The sequence below is a fragment of the Neoarius graeffei genome, chromosome 7 (genome assembly GCF_027579695.1).
Source record: "Neoarius graeffei isolate fNeoGra1 chromosome 7, fNeoGra1.pri, whole genome shotgun sequence".
Classification (NCBI taxonomy): Eukaryota; Metazoa; Chordata; class Actinopteri; order Siluriformes; family Ariidae; genus Neoarius; species Neoarius graeffei.
The window spans coordinates 77,964,462-77,990,421 of NC_083575.1; the positions used below are offsets into that span (position 1 = coordinate 77,964,462).

At 41.6% G+C, this 25,960-nt stretch overlaps 1 pseudogene; it reads right to left on the reverse strand.

Annotated features, from left to right (window-relative positions):
- Nucleotides 1–16,986: 16,986 nt before the first annotated feature.
- On the reverse strand, nt 16,987–25,472 carry LOC132888926 (GTPase IMAP family member 7-like; annotated as a pseudogene).
- Nucleotides 25,473–25,960: the final 488 nt, after the last annotated feature.

A 25,960-nucleotide genomic window follows, 5' to 3' on the forward strand; every position in this document is an offset into this window, starting at 1 on the left:
ATGTAAGTTGTTGTTGTTTTTTTTCCAGTTACAACTTCCACAATTATTATATTTTAAATAGGAAATGGATTAAAATGTCATAAATTAGGTAGTTTTCTATGTACAACACTATTATTTATTTTATATATTATAAACAAGCACAGACAAATAATTGATCTATTATTGCAGACATGGATCTAAAGTGACTCACATTAGGACCTAAAATATATTTGCAAGTGTTTCCAGTCAGGAACACAAATACTGCGGACCACTGTTGACCACTGTTGACCTGTTGATTGTGAAGAATCAGAACTTCAAAACTCCAAAATTACATGCCATCCAACTCCAGGGAGCGCTACAGTTCCACATTTGGTTTCTGTGGGGACATGACCATGGTGAGTTACGTCCCCAAGAAGAAAAAAGCTGTCGTTCTTCTCAGCACCATGCATGACGACACAGCAGTGGATGAAAGCATGAAAAAAAAGCCAGAGGTCATACAGTACTACAATAAAACCAAAGGAGGCGTGGATCTCATGGACCAAATGGTCCAAACATACACATCAAAGCGGCGAACAAGGAGGTGGCCTATGGTGCTCTGGCAAAATGTGGTCGATGTTGCTGCTCTGAATGCATTCACTGTTTTTACAGCACATCACCCTGATTATATGGGTGGTGTGCCAAATGCCCGGCGCCTCTTCATCAAGGAATTGGCTCAAGAGCTAATCATGCCTCACATGAGGAGGCGACTGGAGACCAGTCTCCATCTGCAGAAGCATGTCATTCAGGCAATGGAGATGTGTGGCTTACAGAGGCAGTTCATCCAGCCACAGGAGCCAAACCGTGTCTTGCAGAGTAAGAGAAAGAGGTGCAGCCTGTGTCCCTCTGCGCGAGACAAAAAAAGTGTCTCACTCATGCTCCCGATGTGCACGGCCTGTGTGCAAAGAACACAAATTCACTCAGGTGATTTGTGAAATGTGCAAGAACTGAGAAAGCTGTAACAATGTAGGTCAATACTGACCTTTTCCCATGATTATATGCAGTTTTACTTAGTGTATTTACATACCAGGTCCGTTTTATAGTGGTTCACTGACATTATCAATTTACTGTTTAGTATTCATATTTTACAATCTCAGTCACAGTCATTTTACTGTTTTACATGTTTTATGTAAAACATTCAGAATTCATTCAGAATTCATTCAGAATTATAGAATCAGAATTATATTTATTCAGAATTATTTCTGAATATGTCATTCAGAAAATAAGTTCTTGTTACAGTAAGTCTTTGAATAAACTCTTTTCATGCAATGCTCCGAGTCAATGTATTGTTTTATACTTTTAAATAATTTAAATATCATAAGTCAGATATGAAATAATTGTAATTTTGAATGATTAAATACATTTTTGCCAAAGAAAATACTGCAAAGAACTGATCCTTGAACAGTATTACATAGAAAATGAAAGCGGGTCTTTTTAGATCCATGTGTCTAAATAATACATAATTATGTAAAATGTCTTCTACTTCAAAGAGTAACCATAAAGTATGAAAATTAAGTATTGGTGCTGGGAATAAATACTCCATAAATCATAAAAAGATGCATTATTGCATGAGGAATCAAGATCATTTTACAATATAGCTAAGAAAAACTAAGCCTTTGGTGAAATTGCATAGAAAATGAATACGGGTCTTTTTAGACCCATGTTATGCATTAAAGGGGTATTAACAAAAAAGGTATTTTTACGTAAAATTCAATGATGCCAAAAATGAAATGAAGCTTTCTAAGGGACATAAACAAGTCAATTGAGGAATTAATGGAGTGCCGAGCAAAAAAAATGTATTATGATAAAGATATAGAAAATTTAAAACTCTGCCAGGTCTATTTAGACCCATCTTATGCATTAATGCAGACTCTAAATGTTTATCTCATTGTTTGCTCTCTTTTCATTCATTTTTACCTCACCTGGGATGGAGTCCACCAGGGGGTGAGGTATTGTTTTCGGTGAGGTTTGTTTCTTTGTTTGTTTGTTAATGAGATTACGGGAAAACGGCTGGACCAATCTTCCTGAAACTTTCAGGATAGATGGGTATTGGTCTTAAATAGAACCTCTAACATTTCAGGGATCATCCGGTCAAGGTCAAGGTTTTTGTGGCTACTACTTCATATAGAAGTGCTCGCCACCATGCTATCATGCTGTAAGAGTGTAACAATCGCGCAGTACGATGTGAGAGCAGTACGGTGTGTTCTGATTGGCTGAGAGCAGCAGAGAATCAGAACCAGAACCATGTTTATTGGCCGAGTATGTCCACACAAGGTCAAAATCAAGGTCAAAGTCACCAAAAAGGTCAAAATTGTTTTTTCACAACATCTTCCTTCATATTCATCATAAGTGCTAACTTTGTTTTGCCTGGCAACACTTGTTTTTATTGTATTAGTATTTTTATTGTCTTTTGCTTTTTTGTTGCAAAGGAAAATGCTATTTCCTTATACTGTATCTTCAGTGCATATTTTCATTTGTTGAATTTTTAAAGGAATAATGGTGCAGCATTCTTGACAATTCATCTTTCCAATATAATGTAACATTATGGGTAATTTTATGTTATAGTTGTGTAGTCATAAATAGTACAAATTAATCCACAATCACAGTATATGTAAATGCATTGATACTGTAAATTAGTAAATGCTGTGTCTAAACTGGCCCTAAACAGCTCATAGAAAATCTGAAATGACAGTGTTGGTAAAAAATAAAAAAAATGCACAAGCTCCAGTGGATATAAAAAGTGTACACGCCCCACTAAAATGATAGGTTTTTCTGATGTGAAAAAAAATGAAACCACGATAAATAATTTCAAAACTTTTCCCACCTTTAATGTGACCTATAACCTGTACAATTCAATTGCAAAACAAACAAATCTGTTGGGGGGAGGCATAAAAAATTAAAAAGTACAATGAGCTGGTTGCATAAGTGTGCACACCCTTAAACTAATACTTTTTTGAAGCACCTTTTGATTTAATTATAGCATTCAGTCTTTTGGGGTACACACATGCCATCAATTAAAATGACTCTGATTAACCCCAAATAAAGTTCAGACATTTACTCAGTTGCATCCTCCAGCAAAAGCCAGGGTTCGCAGAGAGCTTACAACGCATCAAAGGGATCTAATTGTTGAAAGGTATTAGTTAGGAGAAGGGTACTAAAAAATTTCCATGGCATTAGGCTGCCAAGAAGCCTACAGCAACACTGAAGGAGCTGCAGGAATTTCTGGCAAGTACTGGTTGTGTACTACATGTGACAACAATCTCCTGTATTCTCCATATGTCTGCACTATGAGGTAGGGTCAAAGAAAAACATCCAGTTCCGGCTAAATTTTGCAAAAAAAAAAAAAATACATCAGCTCTCCCAAAAGCATGTTGGAAAAATGTTATGGTCTGAGGAAACCAAGGTTGAACTTTTTGGCCACAATTCCAAAAGGTATGTTTGGTGCAAAAAACAATACTGCGCATCACCAAAAGAACACCATACCCATGGTGAAGCATGGTGGTGGCAGCATCATGTTTTGGGGCTGTTTTTCTTCATTTGGAACAGGGGCTTTAGCCAACATGGAGGGAATTATGAACAGTTCTAAATACCAGTCAATTTTGGCCCAAAACCTTCAGGTGTCTGCTAAAAAGCTGAAGAGGAATTTAATCTTCTGCATGTCAATGACCCCAAAAAAGTTGTGGAATGGCCCAGCCAGAGCCCAGACCTAAATCCAATTGAGAATCTGTGGGGTGACCTGAAAAGGGCTGTGCACAAGAGATGCCCTCGCAATCTGACAGATTTGGAGCGTTTTTGCAAGAAAGAGTGGGCAAATATTGTCAAGTCTAGATGTGGCAGGCTGATAGACTCTGACCCAAAAAGACTGAATGCTGTAATGAAATCAAAAGGTACTTCAACAAAGTATTAGTTTAAGGGTGTACACACTTATGAAACCAGCTTATTGTACATTTTTTATTTTTTATGTTTTTCCTCCTAACAGATTTGTTTGTTTTTCAATTGAATTGTACAAGTTATAGGTCACATTAAAGGTGGGAAAAGTTTTGAAATTATTTATCGTGTTCTCATTTTTTTTTTTTTTACATCAGAAAAACCAGGGCGGCACGGTGGTGTAGTGATTACCACTTTCACCTCACAGCAAGAAGGTCCAGGTTCGAGCCCCGTGGCCGGCGAGGGCCTTTCTGTGTGGAGTTTGCATGTTCTCCCCGTGTCCACGTGGGTTTCCTCCGGGTGCTCCGGTTTCCCCCACAGTCCAAAGACATGCAGGTTAGGTTAACTGGTGACTGTGAATGGTTGTCTGTGTCTATGTGTCAGCCCTGTGATGACCTGGCGACTTGTCCAGGGTGTACCCCACCTTTCGCCCGTAGTCAGCTGGGATAAGCTCCAGCTTGCCTGCGACCCTGTAGAACAGGATAAAGCGGCTAGAGATAATGAGATGAGATGAGATCAGAAAAACCTATCATTTTAACAGGGTGTGTACACTTTTTATATCCACTGTATTTTAGTTATCCATTTTAAGACAAAATGAGTTACTAGTAAAAGTTTAAACAGACTCGCCTTTCTGAGTTTCCATTGTGCTCATGTTAATGCCAAGATAAAGGGTTTCTCTGTGCTGAACTGATGTCGTTGTGGTAGTCGTTTGAAGCTGCTGTAGTAGCTAGTGTTTGCATACTCAGACCATGACACACACCCTTATTTGTTTTGAGCTATGAAAATGACTCTACATTATGTCTGTGCTATTGACGTTTATTATGTGGCAGCTTCTCTGGAGTGGATCTCTGAAACACAGTCCTTTAACCCCGGGTCACAAAGGTTCACAAAAGGAAATTAACCAGTTTGTTGGCCCAAACTGGAATGACAGATAATGTTAATAATGTCTTCTAATCTACAACTGTAAAGCTGACTTGAGGTGTGGCACTTGGCCTGTGTACATCGTTTTGTTTTAAATTAATTTTATTGGAATTGAAAATTTATTTTGAACATATGCAACAACTGAACCACCCATAAGCATACAGTGGTGCTTGAAAGTTTGTGAACCCTTTAGAATTATCTATATTTCTGCATAAATATGACCTAAAACAACATCAGATTTTCACACAAGTCCTAAAAGTATATAAAGAGAACCCAATTGAAAAGGTTCTCCCAGCCAGAATGGTCAACTTCTCGAGACCAATGCCCTCGTGCCACCTGCAGAATTCTGGAGCGGAAACACCACGAAAAAAACAGACCAGAAAACCAGAGATTGGCTTCACCACCGTTTTATTCACAGTCCTCTCACCAAAAAGAAAATATTCCAAACAACTTTTTATAACATCTGTTTATCTCTCTGAAAGATGTATGTCTGTATGTATGCGCAGGTGTGTGTGTGCATGAATGTGTGTGTGTGTATGTGTGAATGTGTGTGCGTTTATGTGTGTGTGTGTGCATGAATGTGTGTGATGTGTGTGTGAATGTGTGTGTGTGTGTGTGTGTATATGAATGTCTTGTGCTAGGTCAGCAAATCACATCTTAATTCCATCAATATAAATATCCTGTATATATTTCATATAAACGGATATGTTCTTAACAACTCAGCAAAGTGCGAGATGTTTTTACGACAATTTTAAACAAAGACTATGTTTAGTCTAAAAGTGTCTTCTCCACTGGAAGAAGGTCACACAGTAACTTGGTCAAGTTACACAGGAATAGTTTAAAATCACTGTTATAGTATATGTAATAGTCTAAAATAATAAGGATCTTAAAAAGCTCTAAAATATTAAAATCATAAAGTCTTAACACTTTGTGCAGCAATAAGGCTAATATAAAACTATGAAACTAACAAGAATCACTTAATGCAGCTTTAAATCTAACATTAAATCTAACATTCAATCATTTCAATTTCAAATTCAACACTGAAGAGACTGGTTAAATCTAACAATCCTAAATCACGTGTAGCTATAAAACTAACTTAAATCATGGCTTTAAATCTAACTTTTAATCCCAAATACATGTTGGATATGCAGCTGTGTGTGTGTGTGGGTGTGTGTCTGACATCATTGCAGACCTTGGCGCTGTTCAGACACATTTCTGATCAATAATACACATTTCATATCAAAATAAGCAGAATGTTCTGATGATATGATAGCAATGTTCAGACAGAATGGAATTTTTAAACAATGTCTAGCTGAGACAGAAGGTCATTTTAACTGAACAGAATAAATCCTTACAATTTTGTCACAAAATAAATTACTGCCTTCTTGGTCAAGAATAAATACTTACAATTATTTATCCTTACAAAGGAATAAAACCTTACAATCCCCTCTTTGATACTAGATTGTAATCTAGTCTCACACCCCAATATTCTGATCATACATATACTGTAACTCATATGCTTGAGTTAATCCTTGCTCTTCTTGATGTGTATTGGTGCTCAGAGGGCGGGCATGCCCTATCAGCCCTCGTCCCACCTCACCGGAGCTTAGAGAAACTCAAAACCTCTTAATTTGTCCCAAATACACGCTACTTCCTTCAGGGTAATTTGTTCTAAAACAGTGAGGGAAAATGAAATTATAGGGCATATCGACCTATAGTGAGAACAGAGTCCTGTAAGAATACAGAGCTTCAGAGCATAGAGACGTGTAATAATAGTAGAAAACGGCATCAGATGACAGACGTAACAACTTTAATTCGTGTGGTGTGCGCTCATGCAGTCCAGTTAGCGAATTGCCAGAAGATGTTGTCTCGAGGTCCAGCTCGAGCGGGTAACCCTGCTCCGAGCAGCAGTAGAGTAGTCACAAAAGCTCGAGCGGGTAACCCTGCCCCGAGCAGCAGTAAAGTGGTCACGAAACTCGTGATGAGGACTGTCATGGTTGTAGTGAGGAGCGCGAGATCTCTTCCCCTCTTTGTTCACAACGTCCCGCAGGCAGCAACCCGAGAATCCTCAGTCGGCCAGGGCTGCACACAGGTCACGTCAAATCTGTGTAGAGCTCAGACAGAGAGAGAGAGAGAGAGAAAAGAGAGACTGGATAGGGACACAGAAAAAAAAATGTTAATAGCAAACTTGTCATTGTAACACAACACAACTTTGTTATGGAGCCTTCTTCAATCGCGTGGCATGGATCCACTGTGGAAAAAGGTCAGTTAAAACAGCAGTATGAGTAATGGTGACTATTTCTGCAGGCCCACTATATCTAGGTTCTCCCAATTGTCCAAATCGTTTAAAAAGTCGCACCAGCACCTTGTCTCCCACTTGGAAGGGGTGTGTGGGTGCTGATGGTGGAAATGATATTGTACTATTGACCTTAGTACAAATTTTATGCAACTTATCGATAAGGGCTGCAGAATACTCATCCATATGTGTTTTCAAATCAGAGGTACCCAGAGCTGGAGTCCCCTTCCTCCAGGGGAGGGGGAAAGGTCTTCCAAAAATAATTTTGTAGGGAGAGTAGCCCCCTAGACTAGGTTTTGATGTCATACGAATTTCAGCCAGAGTGGCTGGCAATAAGTCTAACCAATTTTTCGAACCTGTGGCCTGCATGGCCTTAGTTAGTTTGTCTTTCAATGTTCGATTAGTACGTACTACGATACCAGAGGATTGAGGGTGGTACGGAATGTGAAAACGCCAGTTTAGTGAGAGATACAGTGGTGCTTGAAAGTTTGTGAACCCTTTAGAATTTTCTATATTTCGGCATAAATATGACCTAAAACATCATCAGATTTTCACACAAGTCCTAAAAGTCGATAAAGAGAACCCAGTTAAACAAATGAGACAAAAATATTATACTTGGTCATTTATTTATTAAGGAAAATTATCCAATATTACATATCTGTGAGTGGCAAAAGTATGTGAACCTTTGCTTTCAGTATCTGGTGTGACTCCCTTGTGCAGCAATAACTGCAACTAAACGTTTCCGGTAACTGTTGATCAGTCCTGCACACCGGCTTGGAGGAATTTTAGCCCATTCCTCTGTACAGAACAGCTTCAACTCTGGGATGTTGGTGGGTTTCCTCACATGAACTGCTCGCTTCAGGTCCTTCCACAACATTTTGATTGGATTAAGGTCAGGACTTTGACTTGGCCATTCCAAAACATTAACTTTATTCTTCTTTAACTATTCTTTGATGGAATGACTTCTGTGCTTAGGGTTGTTGTCTTGCTGCATGAGCTACCTTATCTTAAGATTCAGTTCATGGACAGATGTCCTGACATTTTCCTTTAGAATTCACTGGTATAATTCAGAATTCATTGTTCCATCAATGATGGCAAGCCATCCTGGCCCAGATGCAGCAAAACAGGCCCTAACCATGATACTCCTGCCACCATGTTTCACAGATGGGATAAGATTCTTATGCTGGAATGCAGTGTTTTCCTTTGTCCAAACATAATGCTTCTCATTTAAACCAAAAAGTTCTATTTTGGTCTCATCCATCCACAAAACATTTTTCCAATAGCCTTCTGGCTTGTCCACGTGATCTTTAGCAAACTGCATATGAGAAGCAATGTTCTTTTTGGAGAGCAGTGGCTTTCTCCTTGCAACTCCGCCATGCACACCATTGTTGTTCAGTGTTCTCCTGATGGTGGACTCATGAACATTAACATTAGCCAATGTGAGAGAGGCCTTCAGTTGCTTAGAAGTTACCCTGGGGTCCTTTGTGACCTTGCTGACTATTACATGCCTTGCTCTTGGAGTGATCTTTGTTGGTCAACCACTCTTGGGGAAGGTAACAATGGTCTTGAATTTCCTCCATTTGTACACAATCTGTCTGACTGTGGATTGGTGGAGTCCAAAATCTTTAGAGCTGGTTTTGTAACCTTTTCCAGCTTGATGAGCATCAACAACGCTTTTTCTGAGGTCCTCAGAAATCTCCTTTGTTCGTGCCATGATACACTTCCACAAACATGTGTTGTGAAGATCAGACTTTAATATATCCCTGTTCTTTAAATAAAACAGGGTGCCCACTCACACCTGATTGTCATCCCATTGAATGAAAACACCTGACTCTAATTTCACCTTCAAATTAACTGCTAATCCTAGAGGTTCACATACTTTTGCCACTCACAGACATGTAATATTGGATAATTTTCCTCAGTAAATAAATGACCAAGTATAATATTTTTGTCTCATTTGTTTAACGGGGTTCTCTTTATATACTTTTAGGACTTGTGTGAAAATCTGATGATGTTTTAGGTTATATTTATGCAGAAATATAGATAATTCTAAAGGGTTCACAAACTTTCAAGCATGACTGTAACATGCTAACTATAGTATGGCCTGTAGAGTCCTAGATGTAGCTTTTATTTTTTATTTTTGCAATTTCTCTGAGCGGCGGCACGGTGGTGTAGTGGTTAGCGCTGTCGCCTCACAGCAAGAAGGTCCTGGGTTCGAGCCCCGGGGCCAGCGAGGGCCTTTCTGTGCGGAGTTTGCATTCTCCCCATGTCCGCGTGGGTTTCCTCCGGGTGCTCCGGTTTCCCCCACAGTCCAAAGACATGCAGGTTAGGTTAACTGGTGACTCTAAATTGACCGTAGGTGTGAGTGTGAATGGTTGTCTGTGTCTATGTGTCAGCCCTGTGATGACCTGGCGACTTGTCCAGGGTGTACCCTGCCTTTCGCCCATAGTCAGCTGGGATAGGCTCCAGCTTGCCTGCGACCCTGTAGAAGGATAAAGCGGCTAGAGATAATGAGATGAGATGAGAATTTCTCTGAGCATTATACGGTCTGACCTTGGAGTAAATTTGCTGGGACGTCCACTTCTAGGAAGATTGGCAACTGCCTTGAATGTTGTCCATCTGAATAATCTTTCTCACAGTAGAATGATGGATTTCAAATTGTTTGGAAATGGCCTTATAACCCTTCCCAGATTGATGTGCAGCAACAATTGCTTCTTTAAGATCATTGCTGATGTCTTTCCTCCTTGGCATTCTGTTAACATACACCTGAGTGCTCCAGACCAGCAAACTGCCAAAACTTATACTTTTTAAGAGAATGCCACACTTGCTGATGATCAGTTAATCAAATTCATTTGATCAGCAACACCTGGCTGCTAATTGCTTTCATAATTTCTATGGACGTAGTCAGGGTGTACTTAATTTTTCACACACTGCTACTGCATTTTTTGCTTACTTTGTGTTAAATAAATAATGACCGGGTGAATATGTCATGTGTTATTGGTCATCTGAGGTTGTATTTGCCTAATTTTAAGACCTGGTAAGGACCAGATGATTTTTTTATTATGTACTGACACTTAAAACCTAGACTTGAAAGAGAGTGTACTTTCTTTTTCACATGGCTGTATAGTGCAAGATGGACTTTTCTAGTAGCTCTTTGGAAGTTACTGACCCACCTCTATGGGATCCTTGTTGTTGTGTGAGGTCCTTGTCCTCACTATTGTGAATATTGTGTCTCTAGTTACCAGTGGCGGCTGGTAATCTTTCAAACAGGGGAGGCTGGTCGGTTACGATATTTCCAGATTTTAAAAGAAAAAACACATCAATTTTGCCCATACTCTTGCCTCTGATCTGGCTGATTGTTGGCAGCATCACAAACTGTGAAATGACAGGTTCTTTTGGCCCATTAGCCTACTGTCCAATATACATGATGGTGGTGTTGGGGGGAGGGGTATATTTTAACATTTTATATTTTAAAATTGTGGCATGTTGTTTAAAAATTGACCTCGGCTGTGTTTTTGTTTAAAAATGTTTTCCAAATTGTAGCGGTGTTTAATTCATATCCAGAAAAACATATATTCCAATATAATATACTCAGCATAAACATTTTAAATAGATTCTATATTTTTGGTCCATCCATGACATATTACTAAAGTAGCCTATTTACTGTTGTTGATGTGGGTCACTTGTTGTTAGCCAATTCACTTTCTCGTACCAGGAGAGCTGAAAGGAACGAGTATTATTCCCTACCTTTTTCACCAAGTCAATTTGAGGCGTTGGTCTACCCTGCTCTTTAATTTTAATTTTTTCCTCGAAAGGAAGACTGGCAAATGGCTTCGCCAAAATTAAATCAGCAATGCTTGGCATCCGTGCGCAGCTTTCTTGCTAGCTGACTAGCCCCCTCAAGTTCAAGTTCAGTCACTCAAATAAATGAAATTTCTGGAACTAAGATAGCAAACTTGACAACACTATATTTACACTTTATTTACAATGAAAATATATACAAACTAAAAAAGCTGGTAGAAACCGTATGTAATGAATGAAATCGAAATGTAAGCCGATCTCTTACAATACACCACACCGCTTGCAAATCTGCATGGGACTGAACTGATGTTGCCAGATACTGCTGACGTTATCCAGCCCAAAATATGTTCAAAACCCGCCAAAATGCACTTAAAACCGCCCAATTGGGCGGGAAATCGCCCAATCTGGCAACACTGTCCGCTGTCTGTCTATAGTTGAAACGAGCTGTCAATCAAAGAAAATATCCGGCCGCTTTCACCAATCACCAGTCTCCTCGCGGAAACTGCCATGTCCCTCCCATGTGAGGCTCGGAGTCCGTGGGCGGGCATTTTCATAGTATTTGTCCAATAACCATCTTGCATTTTGAGATTGAAAAGCGCATAGCTCCCAAATGCCGTTGAAGTCCATTGAGGCTGGGAGTCCGTGGGACTCCGTGGGCGGGCATTTTCGCAGTATTTGTCCAATAATTGTCTTGCATTTTGAGATTGAAAAGCGCAGAGCTCCCAATCCACTGAGGCTGGGCTGCATCGCGCTGTCACGAGGGGGATAAACTCACGCACACATTAGGCGAACTGGGGAAAGTTATAACGGAATTATTTCGCACTGTAGTTGGGTTGAGCACATATATTTCTATGATTCTGGATCTGAAATAGCAATGTTATAAGGTCGGCTATAACATAAGCCTAGCGCAATTCATCCTACACGATGCTCGTAATTTTTAGAGGAGGCTGAGCCTCCCTCGTCGTCTTAGAGCAATCGCCCGTGCTAGTTACACATTTTGAAGAATTTTGCCAGCTCTGGGTTCTTTATCGGCATGTTTCTCTCACCTAGCTTGCCTCCTTGAGTGAAGAGGCATCTTCCCCAAATACCTTCAGAAATATTTTCACTCTCTTCTTGTCTTCCTGAGGTAACTTTCCAGGCTAAACCATGACCAGGAAGACATGTAGACCAGGAGAAGAGAGAGCTTGATCTTATCAAGCAGAGATGATTGTTAGAGAATATTTCTAGTGTAAAACATCAGTACAGTAAAGCCATAAAGTCCCAGTATGTTGATCACTGCAAATTTTCCTCTCACTTACAGGGTGACTTTACAACAGGCTGTTTTCACTGATTAAGCCGTATATCACAATCGAAAGCCTCTTCCCCCAGAATTTTGCGTTGTGAAGAACTTTTCCAATCTTTCCCAAACAGATTGCTAAAATTGGGTGCATATTGTGGTGTTAACAACATTTGGAAATAATTCCAAAAGAACTTTTATTTGACTTTGTTTTTATTTCATTATGAAAGCATTTTCATGCGAGAACACTTTTCACTACAAGTGTTTTAGAATATTGTGTGCTAAATATTCCAAAGTAGACCTTTATGCATGAGAAGAGAATGTGTGAAATATCTTCCACTATGCTGAGACAAAACAATCTGAACAAAAACCTAGAACTTGGAATTAAAAGTTAACAGCCATCTCTTGTAAATCAGTGGTATTAAACTAAATGTTTGAGAAGAAGAAGATAAGGATGATCATTTAAAGCCACCATCAGCTATTGATTAGCATATTGAGGTTGATATTTTCATCATTACATTATAGGAGGTATTTCTATAATTTCCTCAGGATCCACCAACCTGCCCATAACCCTATAGCTATAGGAATCAGCCCTGTATAATTAAATTCATTCCCATTCTCAGTCACCTCATGAAGGATAATGCTTGTTAGTGATTCTGGTTGTGATGATGACTCTGTTGGTATGCGCTTCTTGGTCAATATCATGGTAATTGCTAAGAAATATGATGATAGTAAAACTAGTAATAATTTGGAAGAACTTTAAATAGTAAGTGCTTCAATGGAATATTTTTCCTGTTAAATCTCAGTTTGTAATAATTCTGTAGCAGTTCCTGATGTGGATGGAGCACAGAAGCATGGCAGGCAAGAGTTAAGAAGAAGAAGAAACCTTTATTATTCGTCACATGCACACTTCAAGCACAGTGAAATTCATCCTCTGCATTTAACCCATCTGAAGCAGTGAACACATGTACCCAGAGCAGTGGGCAGCCACACCAGAGTGCCCAGGGAGCATTCAGTGGTTCGGTACCTTGCTCAAGGGCACCTCAGCCCAAGGCCGCCCCACGTCAACATAACTGCATGTCTTTGGATTGTGGGGGAAACCGGAGCACCCGGAGGAAACCCACGCAGACACAGGGAGAACATGCAAACTCCACACAGAAAGGCCCTTGCCGGCCGCTGGGTTCGAACCCAGAACCTTCTTGCTGTGAGGCGACCGTGCTAACCACTACACCACCGTGCCACCCATGATGGTTACACACAAATGCTTATTTCACTGATTTCAGCTTTCACTCACTCACTCACTCACTCAACACGCACACATGCATTGTGGTCGGGAGGGAGCCCCTTTTCTCTGCTCTCTCCATCCTTTTATGCTCCATCCCTGTAACACACACACAAATTAATTGACAGCAGGTGGAATGACTTAGCCACTTACCTTCCCTGACCCCGCCCTCCATTCACAGGCTGCTGCTTGGCCACACCCCCACTTCCACATACCCCCACCACCTGACTGAGGCCAGGGAGACATCCGGCCTGAAGCTGATATACCCCCGATGGGACAGGAGGTCTGCCACCACCATCTGTGCCCCTGGCCTCTGGATCACCTCAAACTTAAGTGGCTGGAGGGTGAGATACCAATGGGTGATCCGCACATTGGCATCCTTCATGCAGTGGAGCCACTGGAGGGGCACGTGGTCTGAGCAGAGTGTGAAAGGGCACCCCAGCAGGTAATATCAGAGGGCAAGGACCACTCACTTGATGGCAAGACACTCCTTCTCAATTGTGCTGTACTTGCTTTCACGCATCGACAGTTTCCGGCTGTTGTACAGCACGGGGCACTCCTCGCCCTCCACCTCCTGGGACAAAATGGCCCTCAGCCCCCAAGCCGATGCATCAGTCTGCAACCTTGTTAATTTGGGGACGCACCTGCCCATGACCCAAGTGGAACCCCAGATACCGTACTTCCACCTGCCCAATTGCATACTTTTTTGGGTTAGCTGTGAGGCCCGCTCACCTCAGCGACTTTAGAACGGCCCTTAGGTGTTCCAAGTGCCACGGCCAATCATGGCTGTAGATTATTATATCGTCCAGATAGACGGCCGCATAGGCAGCGTGAGGGCAGAGGACCCTGTTCATAAGCTGCTGGAACATAGCGGGCACCCCAAACAACCCAAAAGGGAGTGTGACAAATTGGTGTAAACCAAACGGTGTGGAAAAGACCATTTTCTCTCGGGATAGAGGAGTCAAGGGGATCTGCCAATATCCCTTTGTTAGATCCAGTGTCGAATAAAAGCGAGCAGCGCCTCACCGATCAAGCAACTCATCAATGCGAGGCATTGGGTATGCACCAAATTTAGACACCGCGATGAGCTTTCTATAGTCCACACAGAACTGGACCGACCCGTCGGTATTGGGAACCAGGACCACTGGGCTGCTCCAGTCACTGTGGGACTCCTTGATTATGCCCATTTCGAGCATGGCCTCAAGTTTGTCCCGAACCACCTTTTTCTTGTGTTTGGGCTAGCGGTAAGGGCAGCTACTCACTACCACCCCCGGGGGTGTTTCGATGTGGTATTCTATGAGGTGGGTACGACCAGGAAGGGACGAGAACATGTTGGAAAATTCCTTTTGCAAATTGGCCACCTCCGTGATTTGGGCCGGTGAGAGGTGGTCTCCACAAGGGACTGGAGTGGTCCGAGATGTTATCTTTTTCACCTCTGGCCCCAGCTCCGCCTTCGCTGGAACTACCGACGCCACCGCCACGGGGACCCCCTCATTCCAGCATTTTAAAAGGTTGAGGTGGTAGATTTGCAATGCCCTGCCCCTATCCGTTCACCTCACATCATAGTCGACGTCCCCGACTCGCCGTGGGCCCTTTGAGGTCACTTGTCAATTGGCGACTAATTTGGAGCTCGATGTGGGCAATAATACGAGCACTTTGTCTCCTGGCGTGAACTCTCTAAGGCGCGTGCCCCTGTCATACAGCCAGATTTGACGTTCTTGTGCCTGCTGCAAATTCTCCTGGGTTAGGTGCGTGAGGGTGTGGAGTTTTGCGCGCAGGTCAAGAACGTACTGGATTTCATTTTTGCTAGGTGAAGGTCCCTCCTCCCAATTTTCCTGTAGCACGTCCAGAATGCCACGTGGCTTACGCCCATATAATAATTCAAATGGAGAAAACCCGGGTTTCGGCACCACTGTAGCAGTTCCTGATGTGGGTGGAGCACAGAAGCACGGCAGGCGAGAGTTGATGGTCACACAAACACTTTATTTCACTGATTTCAGCTTTTCAGCTCCTCACTCACTCACTCACTCACTCACTCACTCAACACACACACATGCATTGTGGTCGGGAGGGAGCCCCTTTTCTCTGCTCTCTCCCTCCTTTTATGCTCTATCCCTGTAAAACACACACACACACATTAATTGACAGCAGGTGGAATGACTTAGCCACTTACCTTCCCCAACCCCGCCCTCCATTCACAGACTGCTGCTTGGCCATGCCCCCGCTGCCACAAATTCCCCGTTTGGATGCTCCACCTCTACTCTCATTTTGTTATTATGTGATTAGTTCTAGGTCTTTTCTTTTGCCAACTTCTACCCATCCTGACAAGCAAAAGCCTTTCCATGAGAACCTGAGGCAGTATTTATAACATCTGTGTGAGAGGTGCAATGCTATATGCCAGTGAGTGCTGGGCCCTGAAGAAGGCTGACTTTTGTAGATTGCAAAGGAACGAGCAATCGATGGTCAGGTGGATTTGCAAAGTGAGATGAGACAATGACACCCCAACCTTTTCCCTGCTTGAATGGCTTAAAATTGTGGACCCAAAGACAGCCATTTCAGGAAGATGCCTAAGATGGTTTGGGCATGTGCAATGCAGCAATTTGTGAATGGCCAAAGTGACCAGCCTTCGTGTGGAGGGACGGGTGCCTAGGGACAGGCCACGGAAAACCTGGGAGGTCATCCGGAGTGACCTCCATGAATACAAGCTGGAGGTCAGAATTTAAATTCTGACACATTAGATAGATGGGGATGGGAAAGAAAAAACAAAATTACCATGCAACGTCGTACCTGCCTCCCGGTGGAGAAACTGACATAAAACCGGATAGTAGTAGTAGTTTCTATGTTTGGTGTGTTTTCCATTCTGACATCTGCTTTGATCTTTTTTTCTGCCCCAGTCTGTTTTCATCTGTATCTAACCCCATATTTATTATAACTAAATCTGGTGTCCTTTGTACCCCATTACTTGTTGGTGTTAAGTTACCCCAACTTGTCATTATTAGTCCCCTAGTCCTTGTGTTTTTTTCCTTCTCTTGAATCATGGATGTTTCTGTTCACACTTGCACCACCTGTCTCATGTATCCCATTCATTTCTACTGAATAAAGTTGCCTGACCCTAACCCTAACCCACACTGACCCAGTCTTATCGTTGGCTCCATCATTTAAAACTGTGTCCATATTACACATCCCATGAAATAACATGACATTTGAATTAAGAATTTTATTTTTTGACAGGTAGAACAGAACTTATTCCAAAGTACAACATCTTGTCTTTATTTGTCTACTTTTCTATTTTCTACCATTTTCTTATTCACACACAGGAACAGAGATTACTGAATGACAGTCACAGAACAGAATATTATCAGTGTATTTGTTTGTGTCAGACGATAAGAAAGAGTATCTGAGTAAATGAGGATTACACATTAGAAAAATGCAACAACCCCATTAAATAATGACGCAGATGAATTCTGCTTAATTTTTTCCTGCATTTTGTAATCGCTTCGTGAGGAAGTTCTCAAGGAGACTCCACAAAACCTGTGTGATGATGTCAATATACTTGTTTTTCTTTTCTGCTTGCTCTCTGGCCTCTCTCTCCTGCTTCTCCTGAAACTCTGTGTAAGCTCCACACAGAGCTTCCTGCTTCAGAGCCTCAAACTGCCTGTGTGTCTGCTCTTCACGTTCCTTCAGAAGCCGCTGTTTCTCTTCCTCAGTTGCTTGCTCTGCCATCTGCAGCATTTGATAGGTATAATAATTTCCTCCATTTTCTGACAACATTTTGTCAATCTTTTCCAGCAGCTGAAACACCTGTGTAGGATCCTTCACCTCATTGTTGAAAACATGGTGCCTCTGGTTACACATGTTGAAGAATTTTGCCAGATCTTGGTTTTGACGAACAAACTCTTGCATGTTTCTTTTACCAAGCTTGTCTCCTTGGGTGAACAAGACCATAGTGTGGTGAATGGCATCTTCCCCAAATACCTTCAGAAAGATCTCCACTGTCTTCTTGTCTTCCTCAGTGAATCTGCCAGGCTGAACCACGAACAGGAAGACGTGGACCAGGAGCAGAGAGAGGGATGCAGAACTTGATCCTATCTACTATCTCCTCTAATGTAAAGTTTGGATCAAACAGGCCTGGAGTATCAATCACTGCAATTTTCCTGCCATTTACTTGTTTGATGTCCTTGCAGCATTCCTTGGTCACAGATGATGCTGATACGTCATATTTGAAGGCTTCTTCACCCAGGATGGTGTTTCCAGCAGAACTTTTTCCAACTCCAGTTTTCCCCAAAACAACAATCCGGAGATCTTCATGAGGTTTCTTTTGCTCATGCACTGTTCAGAGAAAACAGATTGTTGCAACTGTCAAGCTAATCCTATTTATGAGTTCTAATTTACAGTGTAAATCCTGTACACACATTCAGATTTAATGACATTTGATTTTGTATCTTGTGGCTTTATTTACTTGTGCACACAATTAACTCATCTCATCTCATTATCTCTAGCCGCTTTCTCCTGTTCTACAGGGTTGCAGGCAACCTGGAGCCTATCCCAGCTGACTACGGGCGAAAGGCGGGGTACACCCTGGACAAGTCGCCAGGTCATCACAGGGCTGACACATAGACACAGACAACCATTCACATTCACACCTACGGTCAATTTAGAGTCACCAGTTAACCTAACCTGCATGTCTTTGGACTGTGGGGGAAACCGGAGCACCCAGAGGAAACCCACGCGGACACGGGGAGAACATGCAAACTCCGCACAGAAAGGCCCTCGCCGGCCACGGGGCTCGAACCCGGACCTTCTTGCTGTGAGGTGACAGCGCTAACCACTACACCACCGTGCCGCCCCACACAATTAACGGTCAGGTGATATAAAAATAAAATACTAACTGATAGAATGCACTTGAGAAAGTAAGCGCTAATTTATATCCTTATTGTACAGCAGATTATAAACTCTCTCTTCCTTTCTCAAGCATATCGTTTTCTTTAGCGTTTTGCAAAATATGACATTTATTTGTTCATTTAAACCAAACTTTCAGTAATTAATGTGTTAAGTACAACTAGGGCTATTCATGCAGACTCTAATTAAATGTTTATCTCATTGTTTGCTCTCTTTTCATTCATTTTTACCTCGCCTGGGACGGAGTCCACCAGGGGGTGAGGTATTGTTTTTGGTGAGGTTTGTTTCTTTGTTTGTTTGTTAATGAGATTACGGGAAAACGGCTGGACCAATCTTCCTGAAACTTTCAGGATAGATGGGTATTGGTCTTAAATAGAACCTCTAACATTTCGGGAATCATCCGGTCAAGGTCAAGGTTTTTGTGGCTACTACTTCATATAGAAGTGGTCGCCACCATGTTATCGTGCTGTAAGAGTGTAACAATCGCGCAGTACAATGTGAGAGCAGTACGGTGTGTTCTGATTGGCTGAGAACAGCAGAGAATCAGAACCAGAACCATGTTTATTGGCCGAGTATGTCCACACACGAGGTCAAAATCAAGGTCAAAGTCACCAAAAAGGTCAAAATCATTATTTCACGATATCTTCCTTCATAGTCATCATAAGTGCTATCAGGCGAGCTTTGTTTTGCCTGGCAACACTTGATTTTATTGTATTAGTATTTTTATTCTGTCTTTTGCTTTTTTGTTGCAAAGGAAAATGCTATTTCCTGATACTATATCTTCAGTGCATATTTTCATTTGTTGAATTTTTAAAGGAATAATGGTGCAGCATTCTTGACAATTCACCTTTCCAATATAATGTAACATTATGGGTAATTTTATGTTATAGTTGTGTAGTCATAAATAGTACAAATTAATACACAATCACAGTATATGTAAATGCATTGATACTGTAAATTAGTAAATGCTGTGTCTAAACTGGCCCTAAACAGCTCATAGAAAATCTGAAATGACAGTGTTGGTAAAAAAAAAAAATGCATGAGCTCCAGTGGATATAAAAAGTGTACACGCCCCATTAAAATGATAGGTTTTTCTGATGTGAAAAAAATGAAACCACGGTAAATAATTTCAAAACTTTTCCCACCTTTAATGTGACCTATAACCTGTACAATTCAATTGGAAAACACACAAATCTGTTGGGGGGAGGTATAAAAAATTAAAAAGTACAATGAGCTGGTTGCATAAGTGTGCACACCCTTAAACTAATACTTTTTTGAAGCACCTTTTGATTTAATTATAGCATTCGGTCTTTTTGGGTTCACACCTGCCATCAATTAAAATGACTGATTAACTCCAAATAAAGTTCAGACATTTACTCAGTTGCATCCTCCAGCAAAAGCCAGGGTTCACAGAGAGCTTACAAAGCATCAAAGGGATCTCATTGTTGAAAGTTATCAGTCAGGAGAAGGGTACAAAAAAATTTCCATGGCATTAGGCTGCCAAGAAGCCTACAGCAACACTGAAGGAGCTGCAGGAATTTCTGGCAAGTACTGGTTGTGTACTACATGTGATGATAATCTCCCGTATTCTCCATATGTCTGGACTATGAGGTAGGGTCAAAGAAAAATGTCCAGCCCCGGCTAAATTTTGCAAAAAAAAAAAATACATCAGCTCTCCCAAAAGCATGTGGGAAAATGTTACAGTCTGAGGAAACCAAGGTTGAACTTTTTGGCCACAATTCCAAAAGGTATGTTTGGCGCAAAAACAACACTGTGCATCACCAAAAGAACCCCATACCCACGGTGAAGCATGGTGGTGGCAGCATCATGTTTTGGGGTTGTTTTTCTTCAGCTGGAACAGGGGCTTTAGTCAACGTGGAGGGAATTATGAACAGTTCTAAATACCAGTCAATTTTGGCCCAAAACCTTCAGGTGTCTGCTAGAAAGCTGAAGAGGAATTTCATCTTCCGCATGTCAATGACCCCAAAAAAGTTTTGGAATGGTCCAGCCAGAGCCCAGACCTAAATCCAATTGAGGATCTGTGGGGTGACCTGAAAAGGGCTGTGCACAAGAGATGCCCTCGCAACAGACAGATTTGGAGCGCTTTTGCAAGGAAGAGTGGGCAAATATTGTCAAGTCTAGATGTGGCAGGCCGATAAACTCCTACCCCAAAAAGACAGAATTATGTAATTAAATCAAAAGGTGCTTCAACGAAGTATTAGTTTAAGGGTGTGCATACTTATGCAACCAGTTTACTGTATGTTTTTTATTTTTTATCTTTTTTCCCCCTCACAGATTTGTTTGTTTTTCAATTGAATTGTACAGGTTATAGGTCACATTAAAGGTGGGAAAAGTTTTGAAATTATTAATCGTGGTTTCATTTTTTTTTTTACATCAGAAAAACCGGGGCAGCACGGTGGTGTAGTGATTAGCGCTGTCGCCTCACAGCAAGAAAGTCCGGGTTCGAGCCCCGTGGCCGGCGAGGGCCTTTCTGTGTGGAGTTTGCATGGTGTCCACGTGGGTTTCCTGTGGGTGCTCCGGTTTCCCCCACAGTCCAAAGACATGCAGGTTAGCCTAACTGGTGACTCTAAATTGACCGTAGGTATGAGTGTGAATGGTTGTCTATGTGTCAGCCAGTGTTGCTTTTGGCAGCCATTTTTGATTTAGTTTTAGTCTTGGTCTTTTGGAAGAAATGCTTATTAGTTTTAGTCACATTTTAGTCAATTCCATCCTTGATAGTTTTGGTCTAGTTTTAGTCAACGAAAACTAAAAGGGTTTTAGTCATTCATTTTAGTCGAAAAAATCATTACTTTAAAACATTAAATTAGGCCAATACAGAGATAGGAAATTGTAATCGAGGTTGACAGGTTGTGCATAACATACTCTCTACATAAACGCTGTCTAGTGTGCATACTCTCTACATAAACGCTGTCTAATGTGCATACTCTCAACATAAACGCTGTCTAGTGTGTATACTCTCTACATAAACGCTGTCTAGTGTGTATGCTCTCTACATAAACGCTGTCTAGTGTGTATACTCTACATAAACGCTGTCTAGTGTGTATACTCTACATAAACGCTGTCTAGTGTGTATACTCTACATAAACGCTGTCTAGTGTGCATACTCTACATAAACGCTGTCGAGTGTGTATACTCTCTACATAAACGCTGTCGAGTGTGTATACTCTCTACATAAATGCTGTCGAGTGTGTATACTCTCTACCTAAACGCTGTCGAGTGTGTATGCTCTCTACATAAACGCTGTCTAGTGTGTATACTCTACATAAACGCTGTCTAGTGTGCATACTCTACATAAACGCTGTCGAGTGTGTATACTCTCTACATAAACGCTGTCGAGTGTGTATACTCTCTACATAAATGCTGTCGAGTGTGTATACTCTCTACCTAAACGCTGTCGAGTGTGTATGCTCTCTACATAAACGCTGTCTAGTGTGTATACTCTACATAAACGCTGTCTAGTGTGTATACTCTACATAAACGCTGTCTAGTGTGCATACTCTACATAAACGCTGTCTAGTGTGCATACTCTCTACATAAACGCTGTCGAGTGTGTATACTCTCTACATAAACGCTGTCGAGTGTGTATACTCTCTACATAAATGCTGTCGAGTGTGTATACTCTCTACATAAATGCTGTCGAGTGTGTATGCTCTCTACATAAACGCTGTCTAGTGTGTATACTCTACATAAACGCTGTCGAGTGTGTATACTCTACATAAACGCTGTCTAGTGTGCATACTCTACATAAACGCTGTCGAGTGTGTATACTCTACATAAACGCTGTCTAGTGTGTATACTCTACATAAACACTGTCTAGTGTGCATACTCTCTACATAAACGCTGTCTAGTGTGTATACTCTACATAAACGCTGTCTAGTGTGTATGCTCTCTACATAAACACTCTCTAGTGTGCATACTCTCTACGTAAACACTGTCTAGTGTGTATGCTCTCTACATAAACGCTGTCTAGTGTGTATACTCTACATAAATGCTGTCTAGTGTGCATACTCTCCATAAACGCTGTCTAGTGTATATACTCTCTACATAAACGCTGTCTAGTGTGTATACTCTCTACATAAACATTGTCTAGGGTGTATACTCTCTACATAAACACTGTCGAGTGTTTATATTCTACATAAAGTATTTATGTATACTCTACATAAAGTATTGTTACTTTTGAATAATATTACTCAAGTAAAAGTAAAACGTATTTTGCAACAAAACAACTCTTAAGAGTACAATTTATCCAAAACGTTACTCAAGTAAATGTAACGGAGTAAATGTAACTAGTTACTACAGCCTCTAAGTTAGCTAGCTAGCTTAACTAACTAAATTGACATCTATTTGTCATCTTTTAGCTAAACGTTATCTACATTCAACAGCATTACTCAACTTACACGGTTTGTTTGGAAAAAACTGTTTAAAGTCTTTAGCCTCTTGGCTGGTTTGCTGAACATACAGAAGCACTGCCCAGATCTGAATCACACCAAAGATACTCATACGATATTTTCTAAAGCATCTCTGATCACACGACAGCGATGTTTGTTTGCCGCCTTAGCTCCCCCTGCTCATGATGCGTTTAGAGGCGGCTCGGAAAACGCGTTTCCACATGTTAAAAATGAATTGAGTGGTTGTAATGGCTGTAAAAAGTGCGGGGGACAGAGGGCACAAATACGGGAAGTGCGGGGGACATGTCCCCCGCGTCCGCTACGCCCATGTTAAGCGCTCTTGCTCGCTCATTCTCAATTGATAAAATGACCAATCCACAGAGTCTCTCTTGACCCATTGCACTCCAGAGATAATTTTTTATCAATTTTAATTTGGAGAAAGCACTCTTCTGTCGCAACTGAGACAGGGAGAGTGAGAAAAAGCAAGAAGGCTGTGCACAGCTCACTAAATGTAGAAGTTACTGCTGGATGATTGACTACCAGCAACCTGGCCAGGCTAAGCACAGATGTGTGTCTCGCTATCTGCTCCTTGAAACAAGCCCTAAATGACACTAGTTGACCAGGAAAGCTGGAGTCAATATCCCGACTATAGTGATCACACAGTCGACGGGCCACTTCGTATAGCTCCTCGTCCTTGGCATGCTGGAGCATATTTGGATGAATAGCCTCAAACAAATGAGCAGTCAAATTTAAACTGACAAACCTTTGTGACAGCTGCTGAATGATTACATCAAGGCATGCATAGAACACATGCACCCGAAAATAATGTTCTGTATCGGAAAGCCGACTGTCTTCGCTAAGGTGATCAAAGTGGCGCTTCACTTTTTTCAACCTGGTGGCTACAAATTGCGTTTGACTGCCCCATTTCACAGCCACTGCCAGAGTGGAAGCCTTTGCCTCATCAAACTGCTCCCTGTAGAGCAAACTACTCCTGTAGAGTTCATACAGCATTCTGCAATAATGCAGACACTTTGAGGAGATCAATGGTCTTCTCCTGCAGTAACTTTGAGATGGCATTAGTGCACTCCAAAATCTTTGTCTGAAGGCTGATTAAAAATATGAACTGAAATTTAGTAATGGCCTTTTTAAGTGCATCTGCCTCATCTCGTTCATTTGTTTTCTCGCTTGTAATTGAGAGCTTTAATGACATCTCCATATCTGTACTTTAACGCAACAAGCGCATCGTAGCGGGAGGACCAGCGGGTTGGGCAGAGGTGTTTCAAGGTTATGTCCCTGCTCTCTGGGCTCAATAAGTCGCCAAGTAATGCCCATCTCTTAACACTGTTGGCAACCACATCATAAATCTGCCTCATATCTGGGATAGTTTTGACAGAATCATTCAGTACCAGGGGCGGCACGGTGGTGTAGTGGTTAGCGCTGTCGCCTCACAGCAAGAAGGTCCTGGGTTCGAGCCCCGGGGCCGGCGAGGGCCTTTCTGTGTGGAGTTTGCATGTTCTCCCCGTGTCCGCGTGGGTTTCCTCCGGGTGCTCCGGTTTCCCCCACAGTCCAAAGACATGCAGGTTAGGTTAACTGGTGACTCTAAATTGACCGTAGGTGTGAATGTGAGTGTGAATGGTTGTCTGTGTCTATGTGTCAGCCCTGTGATGACCTGGTGACTTGTCCAGGGTGTACCCCGCCTTTCGCCCGTAGTCAGCTGGGATAGGCTCCAGCTTGCCTGCGACCCTGTAGAAGGATAAAGCGGCTAGAGATAATGAGATGAGACATTCAGTACCAAATTCAGACAATGAGCCACACAGTGCACGTACAAAGCAAGGGGCTCCCACTCCGCTATTCTCGCTTGAACACCAGAAAAAATTCCTCTCATGTTCGCTGCACCATTACAACCCTGTCCACGGCATCTGGAGAGATCTAAGCCATTCCCTTCAATGCAGCTAATAATTCGGCCCTCCAGTTCAGAAGCGGATGCGTTCACAGTTATCTCGAATCCAAGAAAAGCCTCAACTATCCTGATTTCTTAGGGTTTTTTTAAATTTTATTTAACCATGATAAGAATGTGTAGCAAAAATGAGATATATAGGTAAAGTAGTCTGTAATCATGTGAAAACTTGTAGGTTTCAAGGAATTTCCAATGAAATTGCGTAAGACACATTTATTGGGAGGGCCTTAATGTCAAAGGGTGGGGCCTTGTACAGCAAGGCGGAGGGCCCAAGGCCCAGGGGCAATGGCCCCACCCGCCCCCTTTAGCTCCGCCCCTGTTCATGAGGTAGTCTCCTGGAATGCGTGTGTGCCTCATCAGAAGTTAATTAGTGGACTAGTTTCCTGCCTTCTTAATGCATTTGAGATCAAACAGCAAATAATAGAAATACAGTAAATAGCCCTATTCGACAACTGTAGTACGTAATCCATATGTCAAGAACCGCTCAACTAAGAAAAGAGAAACGACATCCATCATTAATTTAAGATCTGATGGATTAAGATACTTTAATTTTCGCTGTTACATTATAGAAGGTATTTCTATAATTTCCTCAGGATCCACCAACCTGCCCATAACCCTATAGCTATTGGAATTAGCCATTTCCAGTTAAATTCAATCCCATTCTCAGTCACCTCATTAGGGATAACCATTGTTAGTGACACTGGCTGTGATGGTGGCTCTACTGGTATGTGCTTCTTCTCCAGGGAAGGTGAGTGGCAAAGTGGAAGCACCCGTTGTTAATTAATGTGCTGTCTGTGTGTATGGTAATTGATAATAAATGTGATGAGAATAGTAATGTGAGCAATAATTTGTAAGAAAATTAAATAGTAAATGTTCCAATGGCATCTTTTTTTACTGTTAAATCTCCAATTTGTAATCATTCCCCGTTTGGATGTGCCACCTCTTGCCTGTTTTTGTCATTACATGATTAGTTCTAGTTCTTTTCTATGTTTGGTATGTTTTCCATTCTGACATCTGCTTTGATCTTTTTTTCTGCCCCAGTCTATTTTTATCTGTATCTAACACCATATTTATTATAACTGAATCTGGTGTCCTTTGTACCCCATTACTTCTTGGTGTTGTTACCCCAACTTGTCATTATTAATTCCCTAGTCCTTGTGTAACTGTTTTTGTTTTT